The sequence below is a fragment of the Echinops telfairi genome, unplaced genomic scaffold, assembly GCF_000313985.2.
Source record: "Echinops telfairi isolate 266 unplaced genomic scaffold, ASM31398v2 ScPeMD7_25;HRSCAF=90, whole genome shotgun sequence".
Classification (NCBI taxonomy): domain Eukaryota; kingdom Metazoa; phylum Chordata; class Mammalia; order Afrosoricida; family Tenrecidae; genus Echinops; species Echinops telfairi.
This window is the reverse complement of record NW_022103922.1, coordinates 12,559,129-12,580,185: the sequence shown is the minus strand read 5'-3', so window position 1 is coordinate 12,580,185 and position 21,057 is coordinate 12,559,129.

The window sequence follows — 21,057 nt, the reverse complement described above, 5'->3', positions numbered from 1 at the left end:
TATCAAAAATAAGATTAACTTGAATTTATCATATATAAAAGATGTGCAAAAATAAAGATCCACCCAAATAACAGTATTTGTGAGGTTTTAACTGAGCCTGTGTTCCTTAGAACTAGTGGTCACAAATATTATTAAAATTATACATTTTTGTTTTAATATAATCATATATTCATGTTTTCATCAAAGACATACTGACAAAATAAATTTTCATTTAATTTCATTATTATGGTATTAGAAATGTCAATATGTTTGTTTCAAGTGAGCTTAGGAATTAGTGACATTTAGTAAAGGGCCAATGATTAAATTAGTTATCTTATTTAATTACCTGATGTATTGATCATATACTAAAGATTTTTTTTTCTCCAAAATAACCACTTGGCTCTCCCTTGATGTAAAACGTGTGTGGTGCGGTGTCTGATCTCTTCTAATAACTTCACGATGTGGGAAGAAGATCAAAATCAAGAATAACTCAAAGCTGATTGCTGTGAGACTGAGGTCTGACATGCCTCCATCCTTGAATCCAGGATCTCTACGTCCTCGTTGTTGTTGCTTGTAATTCCCTAGCTGTTCCCTGCCTACGGCATTGCTTGCTCAGTGCTCCCTTCCCCTACCTCCTTATCCCCTCATCTCAGTCCTGTTGCTTTCTCCCCAAGCTTACTTCCCATGCTTATCTTATCTGAGTAGGCAGGCCAACAATGACGGAGACCCAACAAGAAGAAAACAAGAGTTTGAAAAAAGGAATAAAAAATAAACAAGCAAGAGAAATACATAATCCCAGGTCTGTCCGCTGACCCATATGCAGTATTGTCCTCTGTTGAAGCATGCTCTAGTGCAGGGCCAGCATGTCTTCAGATGTTGCCAGCCCTGCAGTCCTCTTTGTGCTTTAGCAGCTCTGTGCAGGGTGTGTCAAATTCAAACAACCATGAGATATCATCTAACACCCTGGAGGAGAGCCCAAATCAGAAAATCAGAGAGCAACACATGTTGGAAGAGATGTGGCGAGAGAGGACCTCTCCTCCACTGCTGGCGGTCGTGTAGATACGTACAGCCTCTGTGGAAAGCAATCTGGTGATATTTTAAGAAAATGGAAATTGAGCTACCTCATTAGAAATAAACCACGACCAATCATCTGCACTCCAATATTTATTGCAATGCAATTCACGTTCACAAAGAATTGGAAATAATCTAAATTTCCATCGAGTGGATTAGTAAACTCTGGCACATACACACAATGGAGTACGACACATCACTAAAAAGGACTGAGGATCACATGAAACGTCATTTCCTAGGAATAGTTGGAGGAAATTATGCTAAGCGAAGTTAGCCAATCACAGGCGGACAAGTACACCATGAGTCTCCTGCGGTAAGTCCAATCAGCACAGTAGGTATAGAAGAAAAGCCACTTCCCTAGACATAAGCACTACAGGGGACAACACTGAACCTACAGGTTGGGGAGAGGGGCCGGCCTGCCACACCCACATGGAAGCCAACCAAGGAGACTGCAACTCTTGACAGATGTAGAAAGCCTTGGCTGTCTCCTTACAAAGACTAGAAGGACTATATTAGTTGTTCATTGAACCACAATTTATATTATTACGTTACTATTTCACTCACAGCTAGCTACCATTTGTCATAGACTAATTGCAAGAAGAGAGCAAAATTAAAGAGCCAAACCAAAATTAGCATGCCTAGTTTATGATCCACATATTGCTGTCCCATTTTTCGTTATTGTAGCTGGCCCAAGAATGGGGCAACATGTATGCTCCTCTTTATCTCTTCCTGTTTCTCTTCCTTCTTCTTTTTATTGGTTTATAAAAGTAATAAATACATGTCATACATACACATGTAAAACTTACATATATATCACTCTTTTATAACTCTTGCAGTTGTAAAACTGTAAACAAGGAAGGAATGGTCCCAGCGGTTCAATTGTGAAGACCTGTTGTGCAGAAGTCTAGGCTTTCTACGTCTGTGAAGAGTTACAGTCTTGGAAACTTTCAGAGGCAGTTCTACCCTGTCCCATAGGGTCGCTCTGAGTAGGCATTGACTTAATGACAGTGACTTTGGTTGGTTTTGTGGGAAGACAATGGAAGCCAAAAACCCATTTTCAGTGTCTCTCTATGGATTGAGCCTCTGGCGAATCCGCTCTGATAATAGTCAAGGAAGGTGAATAGCTTTTTTATCAGACAAAGAACATTGTAAATTTGATTATGACAGAGGTAGTTAGGTAAAAATGTAATATGTTATCATTTGATTTCAGTTTTGACCCATTTTAAAGTTGTTTCAGTTTTTTATTTTTTATTTTTTGTGCTTTGTTTTGGTTCTTCTATGCCTTGTCTACTCGTTGTTGAATTTTTTGTTCTGCTTTTTTTGTTCATTTTCTTTGTTTGTATTACATATGGTTTCCTGCATAGGAGGCCCACGATAAGCAGATCTATAGAGACAGATTGATAATGCCCTAGGGCCGTAGCAGGGGGCGTGAGGAGACATTGGGAGCTGATGACAGTGAGTGCAAGAAGACCTTCTGAAATTGTGGTGATGTTGCACAACTCTTCTTAATATAACTGAACAAATAAATTGTATGATGTATGAAGTACATATTAATGAAAACTATTTTTAAATGTACATAAAGATCTATAAGACCTCCCTTTATCCTACCCTGACACACCAAATAAATCCTCGGACCTGTGCAGAAATGTCTACATGCCTGGGCCCTTCACTTTAGTAATCATACAAATTCCAAGCACACACAAAAACACAGCTATTAAAGATCACAATGGAAATCCCAAGTCGGGAGATACAGCATGTATTAACCTGTAACCCTATACTTCTTTCCTAGACACCTTTATCAATGTTGCTAAGATTATATTCATGAAGTAAGAATGATTTGGTGCAAATACCATGCATATCTCTGACAGGAGTACTGAGAAAATGGCATAGGGGCCACATCTGGCCACGTCTGACCTTTGTGGAATCCAATTCCACATTTACCTAAAGCAGATTACCACAAGGCCTCCACTCTCCATACTTCTCTACCCTATTCTGACATCAGCCATCTCTCCCAGAGCATGCTACTCCTCTGCTGGGGTCAATGATTCATTGCAATGGCCACAAAAGACTCACACACAGCACTCACAAATGTTTGTTTGTAGAATCAGGAAACATAAGGGCGGCAGTCTTTGGTCTAGAGTAGCGCCTCTCCTCAGTCAGCAGCCCTTGTCCCTCTGGTCCTCAGTCTCCCACCCTCTACCTTGTTCTGTGGGTCTGAACCTGCCCCCTCCTCTGCCTCATTGTTTTATGGTCTCTGATGTCAGCAATGCAGCGTCTAGTGCAGCTGCAGACAGGGACCCCACAATGGCTATTCTTGGCTCTCTAATGCACAGAGGAATGATAAAACCATCCAGTCCTCTCTATCGTGCTTCACATGCCCTATGTTTGGGGTCCAACCGCATGATTTAGTGGAATCTATAGAGAAATAACTGGAAGAGCCCTATTTAAGCTATTTCATTTCATCACACAGTTGGGAATAATGACATATTTGATGTATGGGGAAATTTGAGAGTTGGAGGGACATCAAGATAAGAAAAGAGACAAACTTGTTTACTTGTCAAATAATTTTCCCATGATAGCATGGGTGAAAGAGATTCTTGCATAAAATGTCATTTCCCAGGGCTGCAATCCTTTTCTTATATAATCTTTCTCATATCATTTGATGGTTTTAGATGCATTTGTCATTTAGGACAATATTATCAAACTCTTGACAGTATAACTGCAATCTTAAACAGTTCATGGTATTCATGCATTTGTATTAGGTATGTTTATATGCAAAAGTCTAATGGGTAAAGATGATTATTGTCGTCTTACTGTAGGAATCTAGGTGCTGTTTGAGGAAATAGTGATGCATATTTTATATGAAATTAGCCATTTATTTCATGTGGCATATAGATATATATATATATAGAGAGAGAGAGACAGTTCATGCAGTCAGGACAGTAATCCTTTGATCAAGGGCAATTCACCAGAGCAAGGGGCACATGTGGCTTGTTACCTGACTGGATACACAGGACAGAAAAGAGCACCAATAACCCATCTTGCTCTAGGATGATTTGTAATTACATTTCAGGATCCAAGAATTGCTTTTAATATGTAATTAAAAATAATGGTGGTTCCAACTTAGCAGACTTTTTGTTTACAAATTGAAAGCAATTATTTTTTAAATGTCAGAGCTTAAGCTTTCTTATGTTGCTTAATTTGGCATTATTTCAGTTGGGCACTGGTTATATTGAAATCTTGATTAAAAATAATAATTGGTAATTTTGCTCAGGTAATTGGGTGAAATGAAATTTTTGGAAATACATCATCTGAAATATTTTTTAAAACTAGTTTTCAAAGATTGTTATATATTAATATATTGCTAATTCCTTGTTCAACAACTAATTGAGGTCATACACAATCCACCTGAGTAATCATAAAAAGGAAGAAAATCATGCTAACAGACTAGACTTCTTGCACTCCTGGACAACTTACCCAGAGCACCAGAAGAAAATGTGGTTTCTAAGGTTTGTGTCAATCTCTATAAGCCAGGAATCTCAGTGGTTTGATAGCTAACACCTGATAACCACTCCTCCCGGGCCCCTGATGACCGAGTCAGCTGAGCTACTAACTAAGAAGCCAGTGGGCAGAAGACTTTCTTCTGCAAACAAATTTATATTTTAAAAAATGGTTCACAAAGTTGTAAAAAGCAGGCAAATTTAAGTCCGGCAGATTATAAATCAGTGGGTCAGATAGGAACCCACATATTCTCCTCAATGCAGTAGTTGGGGCATTGAGGAACCTGAGATCTGCAAGAAGGTCATATGCTAGTGGCTTCAGAGGCAGGTGAATTCAAGGTTGAAAGGTCAAACTATAGTCCTCTGATGACTCCCAGGAGTAACAGGCAACATGACAGGCTGTTGGGTCAAATGCAGAGTACTGTAAATCAATGAGTCAAATGCAGAATACAGAGTCAACACAAAGTAAACATTTCCACCATGTTCTTGTATTGCTAAGAAGCCATACCTGTGCGGCATGGGAAAGAATGCTCCAGACACTCTAATCTTAGCCATTAGGGAGGCTTACAAGTGATTGGGAGATGTTGGTTTGAACGTGTGCCTGGTAGTTATCAATTCAGTTCACAGTCCACTACACCTACACCGTTGGCAGCAGGGGAGGGGTAGTTACTAGGTGTGAACTGCTAAACCACTGAGGATCCTGGTGCATTGAAGTTGACATAAAACTTTAATTATCATCTCTACTATAGTACAGAATCATAATTAGTACTTTAAGCTGCTTTAACTATCTTTCATTGGGCAATGTTTAAAGCACTCAGCTGGTGACTGAAAATCAGTGTTTAGAAGCTAGAACATCAGTCACCTAGAAAGATGTGGGCATCAGGTCCTTAAAGATTCCCACCTGGTAATCCATACAGAGCAGTTCCTTTCTGTCCTATAAGATCGCTACGGATTATAATTGACTTGATGTCAGTGGGTTAGTTTTGGTTTATTTTCTTCAATATATATTTTAGTGGCCATTTTCTATATTTTGAGTTATCTTCCTTACTGTTATCTTCAGATATGTATCTACCAAATGATACCTACCTATGTGCCTTGAGATTCTAGGTCATTTACATATATCTATTATCTTTTGTACATAAATCAGCTTAACTTCACTGTTTTTTTTAGAAGCAAACATAAATGCATACAGTTTCCTATGTTAAGACATATAATGGAGGCATGGCTTTTAAAAAATAGAATCTATATTTTTAATTATACTCAAAAGTCATATAATTCTTTTTAAAAATCATTTTATTAGGGCCTCATACGACTCATGACAATCAACACTTACCTCAATTGTGTAAAACACATTTGTACATTCACATTCTCAAAACATTTGCTCTCCACTTAAGCCCCTGGCATCAGTTCCTCATTTTTTCCCTTCCCTCCCCGCTGCCCCCTCCTGCATGAACCCTTGATAATTTATACATTTTTTTGTCATATCTTGCAGTGTCAGACATCTCCATTCACCCACTTTTCTGTTGTCCATCCCCCAGGGAGGAGGTTATATGTAGATCCTTGTAATCGGTTCCCCATTTCCATCCCATCCTCTCTCCACCCTTCCAGTATCACCACCCTCACCATTGGTCCTGAAGAGATCATCCTTCCTAGACTCCCTGTGTTTCCAGTTCCTATCAGTACCAGTGTACATCCTCTGGTCTAGCTAGAGGTAGAGTTGTAAGGTAGAATTTTTAAGGTAGATTTGGGATCATGATAGTGAGGTATGGGGGTCGGGGGGAGGGTAGCATTTAGGATCTAGAGGAAAGTTGTATGTTTCATCATTGCTACACTGCACCCTGAAGGGCTCATCTCTTCCCCACAACCCTTCCATAAGGGAATGTCCAATGGCCTACAGATGGGTTTTGGGTATCTACTCCTCACTCCCTCTCATTCACAATGATATGATTTTTTGTTCTGATATTGATTAATAGCTGATCCCTTCTAAACCTCGAGATCCCACAGGCTGGTGTGCTTCTTCCATGTGGGATTTGTTGCTTTTGAGCTAGATGGTCACTTGTTTACCTTCAAGCCTTTAAGGCCCCAGGTGCTATATCTTTTGATAGCAGGCACCATCACCTTTCTTCACCACATTTGCTTATGCACCCGCTTTGTCTTTAGTGATTGTGTCTGGAAGGTGAGCATAACAGAATGCCAGTTTAATAGAACAAAGTATTCTTGCATTGAGGGAGTACTTAAGTGGAGGCCCAATGTCCATCTGCTACCTTAATACTAAACCTATACATATATACACATAGATCTATTTCCACATCCTCATGTACAAATATATTATATACGTATATGCCTTTATTTAGACCTCTATAAATGCCCTTTGCCTCCTAGCTCTTTCCTCTATTTCCTTTTACTTTCTTCTTGTCCCACTATCATGCTCAGCCTTCATTTGGGTTTCAGTAATTCCTCTCAGTAACATTACCCTTGGTCATGCCTTACCAGGCCTCCTACATCCTCCTCACCACCGATTTGGATCACTTGTTGTTCCCTTGTCCCTGGGTTTGTTAACACCACTCCCCACCCCCCCTTGCAAGTCCCCCCGCAGGTCTGTCTAAATAAAATAGGCTGGATGAACAATCTGGAGGAGAAAACAAAAGTCATGTAATTCTATGGCCTGTACCTATAGGGAATTTGATTCAAGAATATTATTAATCTGGTTTCAGAGTTGTGAGGGTGTCTATGATCTACTTTACTGTTAAATATACCAAAGAGATAATAGTTTATATTTCTACATTGTTCAAAATTTCTCCCACTTCCAATCATTTTTCCTAATATAACTCTTAGAAAACTACCATAATATGTCTTTTATGTTTGTTATTCTTTTTCTGAAAAATTTACTCACATACATTCTAGATTATTTTCTTTATATTTGGTCCATGGTAAATAATATGAGTATACTATATCATGCAATCTTTTAATGGCTACCATATATGCTCCTCTTTTTCATTGATATATCTATCTTTGATCTCTTCCCATCTTCCTCCCAATTAGAAGCTGTCACAGTCGTCATTGATCTTTAATCCCTAATAGTTAAAGCTTTATACCTGTTCATATCTTGTTAGAGATTACATTGTATGTTACAAGTCATTTCTATTTTATTTCAAAATTTCAGATAGACACTGAAGTACATGCTACACTTAACAATTAGTTTGCTTCCCAGTTAATGAGCATGAACTTTAGATTATAACAGGTGAAACATAGGCCATAATAATGAAACAAAACAAAAACAGATAATGGATAAAGTCTGCCTTTCCAAGGATGAGATGAGGCAAACCAGTAATTAAATTTTGCAAAATATCTTCAAAAGAAAATATATATTCTAAAGCACAAGACTGACTGCCTATAAAAGGAGAATAAGTAACCTTTGGAACTGCTTAATATATTTTTGAAGATGTTATACCCCTAGACCTTTTTGAGAGGCCCAGGATCTAGTACTAGTACCTGCACAGGTTCTTAACTCTCTAAATAGTTTTTTAATGCTTGTTCCTTCTGACCATGTTTCCACATGCAGATCTAGAGAAATCACATATAGGCAGTCACATATACATTGGGAAAAAATAAATTGTAATACAGCCCCTTCATTTTTACCAACAAACCACTTTGGAATATGCCGACAATTGGGATGTACATATTATAATATGAAATTACTTTGATTTTTACCCTCCTCTTCTGAGGAAGATATAGAAATTGATTAGTATCCATACTAAGACTTAAAATGTTTTGAGAAAGCCTGTGTGACCATGAGGTGTTGAAGGTATCAGGTTCCAGGCATCAAAGAACAAAAAATCATATCACTGCAAATGCGGGTGAGTGTAGAGTGGAGATCCAAAGCCCATCTGTGGGCAACTAGACACCCCCTTATTGAAGGGTCACAGGGAGGAGACAAGCCAGTTAGGGTGAAACAATGATGAAACATACAACTTTCCTCTTGTTCCTAAATGCTTCCTCCACCCCTGCTTCCTTCCTCCATTATTATGATCGCAATTCTACCTTACAAATATGGCTAGACCAGAGGATGTACACTGGTACAGATAGGAACTGGAAACACAGGGAATCCAGGACAGATAACCCCTTTGGGACCAGAGGTGAGAATGGTGATATCAGGAGGATGGAGGGAAGGTGGGGTAGAAAGGGGGAAGCGATTACAAGGATCTACATATAACCTCTTCCCTGGGGGATGGACAACAGAAAAGTGGGTGAAGGGAGACGTTGGGCAGTGTAAGATATGACAAAATAATAATAATTTATAAATTATCAAGGGTTCATGAGGGAGGGGGGAGTAGGGAGGGAGGGGGAAAATGAGGAGCTGATATTAAGGGCTCAAGTAGAAAGCAAATGTTTTGAGAATGATGATGGCAACAAATGTACAAATGTGCTTGACACAACAGACGTATGTATGGCTTGTGATAAGAATTGTACGAGCCCCTTTTAAAATGATTTTTTTAAGTGTTTTGAGAAAATGCTCAGCTCCTTTGCATAGATCAGCCAAGATTTCCCTAGGAAGTTAGAAAGTTAAAAAAATAATAATAATATTTTGTTTTGCTCTTTGCCACCAAGTTAATTTTGTAATAGTTTGTGTTATAATTTATAATGGATCTTTTTCAGGGTGATTACCTTTTAAAGAATTCTCTAGTAAAACAGCAAGCTGGATGGTTATTATCTGCACCGTTGGGTTTTCTTAATGATCAACAACATTGCAATGAGCGTTCCAGCAGTTGAAAAGTGGTGATCAGCTGTGTCACAGAAATTCAATCTACTGACATTTTTATGGAGAGGCTAGTCCCCATTCAAAAACAGTCACTAGCAACTGCATCTCCATTCTGCTGAGAAGCAGAAACACTCCTGGGTAGAAAGAGTGAAGGCTTATAGCAAAACTCTCTTTCATTCATACTGACAGGTTGATTGTGGGAAATGGCTGCGAATAATTTATATCTGAGTACTCTGATGTGAAATTAATTGCTTCACTTAACAGACTGGGAATCCTTCTGATCAGATTTCACTGGTTCTCTTGACAAAAGGTAGAGACTCATTCAAAAGGTCAGAGCACTCTAAGAGTTGAAAGAAAGAGTGCAAAAACACAGACACTTGCATTAGCAGTCCACAGAGCTGTGCTGTAGGGATAAAGGTATTGGCATTTCGCATGTGAACCCCAGAGATGACACAGGATTTTGTGTATTTAGCGAATAAAGAATTTAATTAAAGTACCATTGTCTATGTTTACAATTGTGACAATGATTCAAGTGAGAAAGATATAATTGCATAGAATTTGGCATGCAGCGACTGAAATTTCTATCAGCATGTATTCACATAGTAAACATAAATCTATGGTTAAAATAACTTTTAATGATGTTTTAACCATAACCTTTGCCTACATTTTACCCCATGGTTCTCAGGAACTTAAGTCCTTAAGGTAGTGCTCATGTTTCCTTGAATTGTTGTAGAGATCTCAGAACATCCTATCCTATGAACTTAGTTGTGGTTTTTTTTTTCCTCCTCTCCTCTCTTCTTATCTGCATCCTTCTCCCCATCTCGATTTCTTTCTTCTTCTAAGTAAAATATCTCATATTTGTCAGCTTAATCCTACTACTAATTTGCCAACAATTTTGTTATTCAAAATTGCAATAGGCAAACTTATTACAATCATAAAAACATCTCTAATCGCTTGTTCTTTGTCACTTTAAACATAGGAATCTGGCCGTGATGAACACCAAAGTGCGAGGTGAAGGCACTGCAGGCTTTGCTCGTTCGGTTGTGTGTTGATTTGGCTGGGTCATAATCTAGGTGGTTTACCAGTTATGTAATCTGCAGTTAAGTAATGATGACTCTGGTATTCATGTAATGATGTCGTTGGCAGTTATATGCTGTATAGTTAGGGGTTATGTCAACTAGACTTTCCTGGGAAAGGATAGGTTGGGGTGGAGCCTCACATAAATTGGGTCAAAGCCTGATGACACCTCCGTGGTGTCATAAGCCTTTTTATATGGGAGAAATAGATCGAGCAGAGTTGAATCTTCTTTGGCCCCTCGCTACAAAAATAGAAAAGAATAATAGGAATGAACTCCATAACCAAGCTCACGGCCCTGGAGTCTATTTCCACTTATGGAGACCCTACAGGAAAATGTGGATCTGTCCCTGTCATTTACCAAGGCAATATATCTTTCCTGGAGTAAAAATCCTCATCTTTCAGCTGTAGAGCGACTAGTGGTTTCAAACTGTTGAGTTTGTGTTTAGCGCTCCGATGTATAACTCAGTATGCCACTAAGACTCCTAGGGTGAATGAATTAGAACTAATTAACTCAACATGGTTAAAAATAACAAACAAACAAGCAAAACCACAGAATATAAATTCGCTGCCATCGAGTTGTTTGCGATCCATGGTCACTGTACAGGACAGGGTAGAACAGCACTGGTTGGTAGAGTAGAAAGTCGCATCATTCTCTGGTGGAATGGCTGGTGGATTTGAACCGTGCTTGACAGCCCAATGCCTAACCTATTGTGCTGCCAGGGTTCCTATCAACATGGCTATATCTTTAAAAATAAACAAATTTAGGTTAAAAGAACAATTTGGAATGTGTCCTGATACTATCACTGATACTTTTCAGCATAGAAAACTGAATATTTATGAAGGTCTAATGTTAAAGTCGAGCTGATGAGATGAAAGGATACTTAGTAATCTCAAGCCACATCAGAAAAAGGCATTTGGGAATGAGAGGGATGTCAATGGGGGCAATGATTGTACATATTAATTGATTTAATGATGTAAACCATGAGTGACTTTTAAATGTAAACGTTATTCATTATAAGATATCTTAAATTATTTTTATATTTTTATGTTCCCATTGAAAACAAATGCACTTTACACAACTGATGTGTGTATGGATTGCGATAACAGTTGTATGTGCCCCTAATAAAATGTTTAAAATAAATAAAAATAAAAACTCCCTAACGATCAAAAGAAGTAAAAGTAGACTTAAATAATCACCACACAAGTTTATAGGAAGGTGGAAAACATTACCAAAGCATTGACTTATGAGTATAGAATTCTAAAATGGAAACTAAAATATATCAATCTATGTTTTACACTCACCACCTTCTAGTTGATTCCCAATCACAGTGATAGAAGAGAACTGCCTCATATGATTCCCAAGACTGTGAATCTTTACAGAAGGAGACTGCCACACCTTTGACTTGCAGAGGAGCTGGTGGGTTCAAACCATTGTGTTCCTTATACATTGTGCCAACAAGGCTTCTTCATACTAGTAGACTATGAATTAACTCTTCACATATTAGAAAAGCAATATGAATATCTCCATTCAGTAAATACTCAAAAGCTATATAGAGGGTTGTTTTTTTTTTTTTCCTAGGGCGTGTCCTTTTTAAAACTTATGTGAATCCATTCTCAAAGAAAATGAAATTTTATGACTCTCTTAAAAATTATCCTTGAACAAGGTCCTTAAATGCATATGTTGTGCCATGGATCCTAATATTGATGCTTTATTATTCTTTGCTCATCACAAGAATGACTGAGTTCCTTACATGTGTTAAAGCACATGTAATTTGTATTTCTCGGTAAATTTGCAGCAGGCATTTTGATTTCACAAGCATATCCAATTTTAACTCTGTTTTTAATATAATTAGATTTCAGACTTGACCTTATACTTTCAAGAAAATAAGAAAGTCCTATACTCTTTGAACTTGCAATTTGTTTACCCATGACTTTTTTGTATACCAGCTGGCTGCTAGAAACACAAAGTACAAAGAAGTGCTTTTAGCAATTCTTCAGTTTGCATTTCCTTTGTTTAAAACTTTGTTCTGTTTTCAAAGCAAGTCATTTCCATATTTTCTTTTTGCCAGTTGAAAAAGACAGAGGTTCCTGCAGTAAGTCATGACCTCCTGACAGGGCTGACATTGATATCACTCATGTTTTGAATAAAATAAGCATTATTTCAACAATCTGAAAACTGTAAGGTTATACTTTGGCACTATGTCACAATTATGCTTCAAATTAAAAGCTTAATTTAATGGTGGTGGTTATTATGACCAAAGAATTTTAATATAACCAAATCAGTTGCAATGAAATTATATCCAACTCAATATTTTTAGTAGAAAATAATGTGCTAGTCCCATGCTCGTGGTTCTAAATCCATAATTCAGATGCATCAACTCTTCAATATTTTATATTCATTGTTTAGTTTTGGAATGTCTACAAAGCAATTGAAAATACTGTGACTTGGGTCAGGTATTCCTTAATGACCCACAATGGCATCTTTGCTTTTGCCAACTGATTTGCTCAAAATAGTACATCATTTAATTTATTGACTGCTTCTTCCATGGGTGTTGTTTGTGGATCCAAGTCAAACGAAACCTTAGACAGCTTCAGTCTTTTTAAGATTTATTATTTTGTTGTTTATCTGTCTTATTCTAAGTATTTTTTTTCTTTTCTTTATAGTGGTTCAAGTTTTCCTCACTTTCAGCATGTAAGGTTACGTCATCTGCATGTGGCAGGTTGTTACTGAGACATCCTCCGATCCTGATTCTGCATTCCTATAGTCTAGAGTAGATTCTTAGATGATTTGCTTCCTACAGAGATTAAAGCAAGTATTGTGAAACAATACTATCTTGATGTACACCTTTTCTAATTTTGAACCATTCAATATCTTATTATTATTTTGGACAATTGCCCCTCGATCTATGTACAGGTCACTCATGACAACAATTAATTGTTCTGGAATCTATGTTCTTTACAATGTTATCCATAACTTGTTATGACCCACATAATATAATGCTTTTGTATTGTTAATAAACACAAGCGAATATATTTATGATATTCTCTGCTTTCAGGTACCAGGTGTCATCAATCATATTCCTCATTCCATATACTTCTCTAAATCTGGCTTGAATACCTGGCAGGTCCCCAGGTATGAAGTTCTGCAAGTCTTTTAAAATTACCTTTAGCAAAATTTTACTTAAATGACATATTAGTAATATTGTTCAATAATTTCTGAATTACATTGGGTCAACTTTCTGTGGAGTACAAATCCCTTCCAGTTAGTTGGTCAGGTAGCTCCCTTACATAAAGGGGTGAATGCATCCAGCACTATAGTCCTTTGTTGAAATATTCCTGATAGTATTCTGTCCACTTGTATGCCAATATGGTTCACCAGTGCTTTTGGTGCAGTTTGGGATTCTTCCTTCAATACCATTCATTCTTGAAATAGTTGCTTGCTCCTAAATTAGTTTGATTTTGATCAATTCTTCTTGTTATGACTCTGTATTCATTCTGTCTTATTTTGATGTTTCTTGTGTTATTTAGTACTTTGTCCATAGAATATGTCAATACTGAAGTTTTCGGCTTGACTTTTTTTCTTCAGTTCTTTCAGCATGAGAAATGCTAAGTGTGCTTTCCTTCTCTGATTTTCTACCGCCAAGTCTTTTTACATGTCATTGTAATACTTGAATTTGTCTTTTATATATGCCTTTTAATTATTTTCATATATTTTACTTCATCATTTCCACCAGTCATTTCAGCATTTTAGTGGTAGCACAAGTTTCAGAATCTTCTCTGACATTCATTTTGGTTTATCTTTCTTTCATGTCTTTTAGTAATATTTTGCTTTCTCTATAATTTCTTTAATATTAATTCATAACTTTTCTTTGATCACTGGTGTTCAGTAAATCAAATTCATTCTTGAGATCATGTCTAAATTCAGGTGCATTGTATTCAATGTAATAAATTGTATCTTATTGACTTGTTTTAATTTCTTCAACTTTGACTTGAGCTTCCATATTAGTAATTGATGAGCTATTCCATAGTCAACCCCTGCCCTTTTCCTGACTGGTATTGAGCTTCTCCATCATCTATTTCTACTGGTGGAGTAACATATTCCTGTATTTTTTGTTTGGTAAGACCACATGTATAAAAGCTCAAATCTAAACTGACAGTGCATTAATTCTGCTCATAAAAACCATGTAGTAGAATCACCATTAATGTTGAAGAAATTATTTGCATTTTAAAAAATCATTGTTATTGAAAAATTTTATCATATAATCTCTGGGGCTATTTCTATCAACATTATGATATTGTCCAACTACTGCTCATGTTCTTTGTTTTCAACTTTTGCATTAATTTTATGCAATTACTAATGAGTCTTGATTGCATGCTTGATCAATATCAGCCTGCAGAAGCAGGAATAAATTGTCAGTTTCTTCATATTTGATTCGTGTTTGCTCAGTGAATTTGAATTATAGTAACATCTACTCATTTTACTTGCATGCAAAATGATATATTCCTTTCACTGACAACATTGTACTTCAGGATAGATCTTGAAATGTTATTTTGATGATGAATGTATCATAAATCCTCTTTCATTTTAATTTTCAGAAGAGTTGGTTGCATGATTGTTTAATCACAATGACCAATACTAGTTCATTTCAACTTATTAATACATATGGTATATATTTTCATTTGTTCCAATTCATTTTTCAGTACTTCCTAGCTCCTAGATTCATATTTTTTCACACTATATTCCAATTATTAATAGTTGTTTGTAATTCTTTTTCATTTTGAGCCCTTCCAAGTCAGCAAATGAAGGCCCTCTAATCTACCCATGTCATTAGGTTGACCCTATTTTGACCAGGCAGTTCTTCCTCAATTGTATTTTGTGTGTTTTCCAACCAGAGGCACTCATGTTCTGACACTGTATCAGACAATATTCAACTGCATTCCATAATGTTTTGCTGCTGTTGTTAGGCATCATCGAGTGGTTCTAACTTACAAAGACCTTATGTACAACAGAACAAACCACTACCTAGTCCTGTGCCATCCTCACAATTGTTGTTATGTGTGTGAGCTCAGTATTGTAGCCACTACACCAATCCACCTTGGCCAGGGTCTTCCTGTTTTTCACTGTCCCTCTGCCTTACCCAGCCTGATGTCCTTTCAAGTGACTGATCTTGCCTGATAAAATTCACAAAAGAGTTACTAGGCATTTAAAAAAAACAAACAAAAAAACTAGACTACCATATTGTCTTCACTAGCTTCTTTTAGTCTTGAATCTCTATTGAAACATTTCTATCATAGGTGACTCGGGTGGTAGTTACAAGACCAGTGGCATAGGTTCCACTATCATAGCAACGTGAGAGTCACCAAAATATGACAAACTAATAGAAGAGTGGTGATGGCATTAGATAGCTTACAAAAACCACGATAAGCATCCTAGTAAGATAAGTAGTCTATAAGTTATTGAAGGCTTGAAAACCAAAATTCCCATTTGAAGAATATTTATTTGGAATTTGTTCCTTCAAAGCTTTGCACATTCATATTCTTTGCTAACCCTCAATATAGAACATTTGTTAATAAGGTATTGCATTTCATAGATGAAAAGGTTGGGAGCAGGAAAATTAACTTAAGTAAAGCAACTAGTAATAGAAATAACAAAAGTGTTGCCATATGTGAAGACTGTCATTAATGTCTCTTATCCTTCTGGCTACAAAGTATTAAATGGGAGTGCATTTTAATATGTATATATTCACCAGAAAAAGAATAAAATATCATTTAAAATACATAATAGTTATAATAAATGACTTCCTATTGGTTATATATTAGTATAAGAGTATAACAGACAAGACATTGTGGTTTAGAAATGACCAGTAAATTGTTCAAAGGAAGTCACCTGAATTCTAACTCTATTATCACCACACTATACATCCCACATCACCCATAGTCATATTTTAATTTTTAAAGAGCTAGAGAGATAATCCTGCTATGCTCACACAATTCCATTCAGAGCTGAGTAGTTATTAAGTACAGTTTAGTAGCTTCTGATTCAAATACCAATCACTATTATGCCTGAGCCTATTCTAGAGCTACTGTTTCAGTCCATCTTATTCAGGACCTTTCTCTGTTTTATTGATCCTCCACTTTGTCATGATCCAGATCCTGCTCCCTCCTGATAATATATACCAGACAATAAATAGGGAAGATCAAAGAGGAATTGATGCAATAAAATGATGATGTTGTGAAATGATATTAAATATATCAATGACAGTCAGAGAACAAAAAATATGCATTGGAAGAAATATAGCCAAAATGTTCCTTGGAAGTAAGGAGAAGGAGACTAACTTTTGCTTGCATATAAAATAACTGGAAAAAAAAAAAAAACATGGCTTAGAAAAAAGTCAGGGAGAGTCAAGATGGCATCTAGGTAGAAATCACCTGCATGTTGCTCCTGTTGTTAGATCAGAAAATTAAGAGGTAAGGAGACCAATATTGGGAGGCTGGGTGCTAAAAATAGATTCCATATACTAGGGTTAGTTTCACACCTCCATCTGCAATTTTTGCCCAAGACTCACATCATGCAGTAATTCCCCATGCTGCAACCTAAAGTTGGTAATAATCCTGGACTATAAGAAAGCCTCAGAGAAGTAGCCACGAAGACTCACACTAGAGTTCCCCTCTCCGCTATTCATTCCACTCCTGCATTCTTGGGCTTTCCATCCTCCCTTCCCAGGAACAGAGTGATCACATTAGCCATCTACTCTCCCTATCTCCCCAGCTCCACACCAGCATGGGTAACTATAGATATTTAGTCGCTAATTTTCAGCAATTGAGGAACCTCTGGGAAATTTATCAGTGACATAGCTGTGCAGCAGTGAGTCTGTAGTGACACAGGAGTGCAGCCTGGGGAAGATTCCAATCCAGTCCACCCCCAAACCACTCAGCTAATCTGGTCCTCCACCTTCCCGGGGGGACAGTGCAGCACAGCCCTGATACCAGGGTAACCCACAAGCCTATTATAAAAATAAAATTAAAAAATGTAAATGCTTATAATTCCAGGCTGTGTTCTTTTGCATAACTTTGAATGTAAACCACAAGAAATCTGTCTCTCATCTATTAGCACTATATTAACATAACAAGACAGGCAGAATTCTAATCCCCAAAGCATAGCCTAGGATTTTAATGTAACAAGACAGGAGACACCAGGGGTTGGAAGCCAAGCCCAAATGAAAAACTGGCTCTACCTGTTTGGGGATCCTCAGAGAGTCTTTAAAAGACGGAAAATTTGGCCCTGACAGTCCTGACCAGGACTGTGACCACACTGCAGGCCCACCCCAACGTTTGCCGGCCCAGCACACCCTCTGAGGCCCCCTAATGCCCAGTGACATACCTACATTTGCTAGCCTCAGCATACCCTCCGAGGCCCCCCAATGCCTCCGGCCACTGAATTTCCATGGCACCTTGTCTAGCCTACACAGCAGCCTGACCCACCATAGTAGGCCACAGGTAGTACCCCAAATCACACTTATCCATCACACAGAGAAAGATCTCAGGTCCCCTCAGTCTCCGGGAACATAGCAACCAGTTATTCTAAAACGACACACAGAAAGCAACAAATTTTAACACCCTCCACAAGAAATCAAGAAAAACAATGCAACACCAGATACAGTCCTAAACCTAATGACACACAGAGAAGAAACAAAACAGACAATCTGAAATAAAAATACATCTTCAGAATGCTGCTTGGAGTAATACAGGATATGAGGAAAGGACTGAATATGGATACAATGATAGAGGCGATAAAGTTCATGATAGAGGGGATGAAATCCACACACCAAAGGGAAATACAAACTAGTTCTTACTAATAAATGAGGTAACAGAATCAAAACACAAGATAATGAACCATACCAAGAGACTAAAAGAGGTGGATAATTGTAACAGTTATCTGAAGGACAATCAGGTAGGCTTCAACAAACAGGATAGAGAGTCAAACAAGATATTCAAAGCAGTGGAAAAAAACCTGAGAACAATGACAGATGCTACGAAGAGTAACAACATTCAAATAATTGGTCTTCTAGAATGAGGCACAACAAAGAAGTCTGCAGTTGAATTAGTGAGAGAATTCCTGGAAGCAAACTTCCACATCTTAATGAATGAGAATCACACATTCATACAAGAAGCAGAGACACATCAATTAGACTAAGCACCAGTAAGAGTTCACAATGGCACATAATAGTTACATTATTGAACTTTGAGGAAAAAGAGAAAAATTTGAAGAGTATCAAGAGAAAAAAAAGGCGGTCACATACAATGGAATTCAGGTAAGAATATGCTTGGACCTATCAGCAGATAGATACCACAAAGAGGAGAGAGTGAAGTAACATCTCCTAAAAACTAAAAGAAAGAAAGAAAAGAAAAACACCAACCTCAGAACCACTACCCTGCTAAACTATCTATGAAGATAAATGGTGATGTAAGAGTCTTGCCAGACAAGGAAAAACTCAAAGAATATGCCATAAAACACCCAACCCTGCAGAAAAGTCTTGCCTACTCATTGTGGTCAGAAGACCAATATCTACCAAGCACAAGCAGGAGACAACCATATAGAAAAACTCAAGCCAGAAGGCAATGCACTGAAAACAATTCCAAGATAACATTGACTCAGAGGAAAAAGAAGGCAAAATGAAGCTCCCCACATAAACACATCACACTGATGTGAAGGAAGATAGGAAAACACCCAACTCAAAAGGTATGAGGTGAGAGCAATGAATCCACAGATGGTGGTAATAACTCTGAATGTCAATGGTCTGAATTCACCCATTAAAAGACAAAGGTTAGCAGACTGGCACAGAAAATTTAACCCATCAATCTGTTGTTGCCTGCTAGAGACAACATCTTAAGCTCACAGATGAAAATAGACTAAGTATAAAAGACTGGTAGAAAATATTCCAGGCAAATGGCAACTTAAAAAAAGCAGGCGATGCAATTCTAATCTTGAACAAAATTGGCCCCAAGGTTCAAACCTTAACAAGAAACAAGGATGGCACTATATAATGCTCAAAGAATCAGCAGACCAGCATAATAAATATATATGCACCTAATGAGAGACCTGAGAATTTCGCTATACAAGTCAAAACATGAAAAAAGAAATACCAGACTCAGCAATCAGAGAAAGATCACTATGAAAGAAACTCATCAAGGAGTTTACAGAGCTAAAAACTGAAATTATGAGACTGAACCTGATAGACATTTATGGAGTTCTCCATACAAATCAAAAATAAAAATCACTTTCTTTTCAAGTCCACCTGGCTCATTTTTGATAATAGATCACGTGCTAGGACCCAAGTCGAGGCTGAGTAAATGCAAACACATAGCGATCATTCAGATATCCCTCAGTGACCAAAACGCCATAAAGGTGGAGATCACAAAAGGACAACCAGAAAAACAAGGGTAAACAAATGGAGGGTGAATAATGATCTTCTGAGACATGATTGGGTACTGGCCCAGATTAGAGAAGAAATTAGGAAGTTTCTAGAAACGAATGAGAATGAGAAGTAACATACCAGAACCTATGGAATACTGCAAAAGCAGCTATCAGAGGAAGTTTGATAGTGATTAAGGCATATATGAAAAAGGAAGAGAGACTTATAATTGATCCACTATCACAGAACCTCCAGCAACTAGAACAGGGTCAACAGAAGAACCCCTTGAATAGAAAAAGAAATAATAAAATAATAATAATAAAAATTATAATAATAAAAATCAGGGCAGAGTTAAACAAATGGGAAGACAAGAAAACAATGCAAAAAATCAAGGCAGCGAAAAGCTGGTTCTTTTTTGTCAGACAGATAGCAAACCTAACCAAGGAAAGGAAGGAGCAAACATCAATAGTCATTGAGAGGGATGAACCGGGGAAATCATAATGGACCTCAAGGAGAATAAAAAGACAATCACAAAGTACTGTGAAAGTCTATATTCTAATAAGTTCAACAACGTGGAAGACATGGACAAATACTTAGAAAAACAATACCTTCCTAGATTATTCCAGATAGAGGTGACGAACCTCAACAGACCCATGGTAAAAGAAGAAATAGATATGGTTATCAAGAAACTACCACCAAAAAACCTCCTAGACCAGAAGGCTTCACAGGAGAATTCTACTGAACATTCAGGCAAGACCTGACACCAATCCTCCCAAATTATTCCACAGCATAGAAAAAGTTAACAAGCACCCAGTCTCATTCTACTAAGCCAATGTGACTTTGAAACCCCAACAGGGCAAGCATCCCACAGAAATAGAGAACAATCAACCAATATCTCTAAATATCATTGATGCAAAATCCTTAACAAAATCTTGGCCAATAGAATACAAAAGTATATAAAACATATCATCTATCATGATCAGGTAAGATTCATTCCAGGGATGCAGGGATGGTTTAAAACCCAAAAGTCCATCAATATTATTTGCCACATTGATAAGAATAAGAATCACACGATAATATTGATAATAATCACAGAAAAATGCATTTGACTACATCCAACACCCATTTCCAATTATGACATTCAAGAAGATAGGAATGGAAGGGAAATCCCTCAAGTTAATACAAGTTACTTATGAAAACCCAGCAGCCAACATCATACTCAATGGAGAAAAGACAAAAACAATCCCAGTGAAAAAGG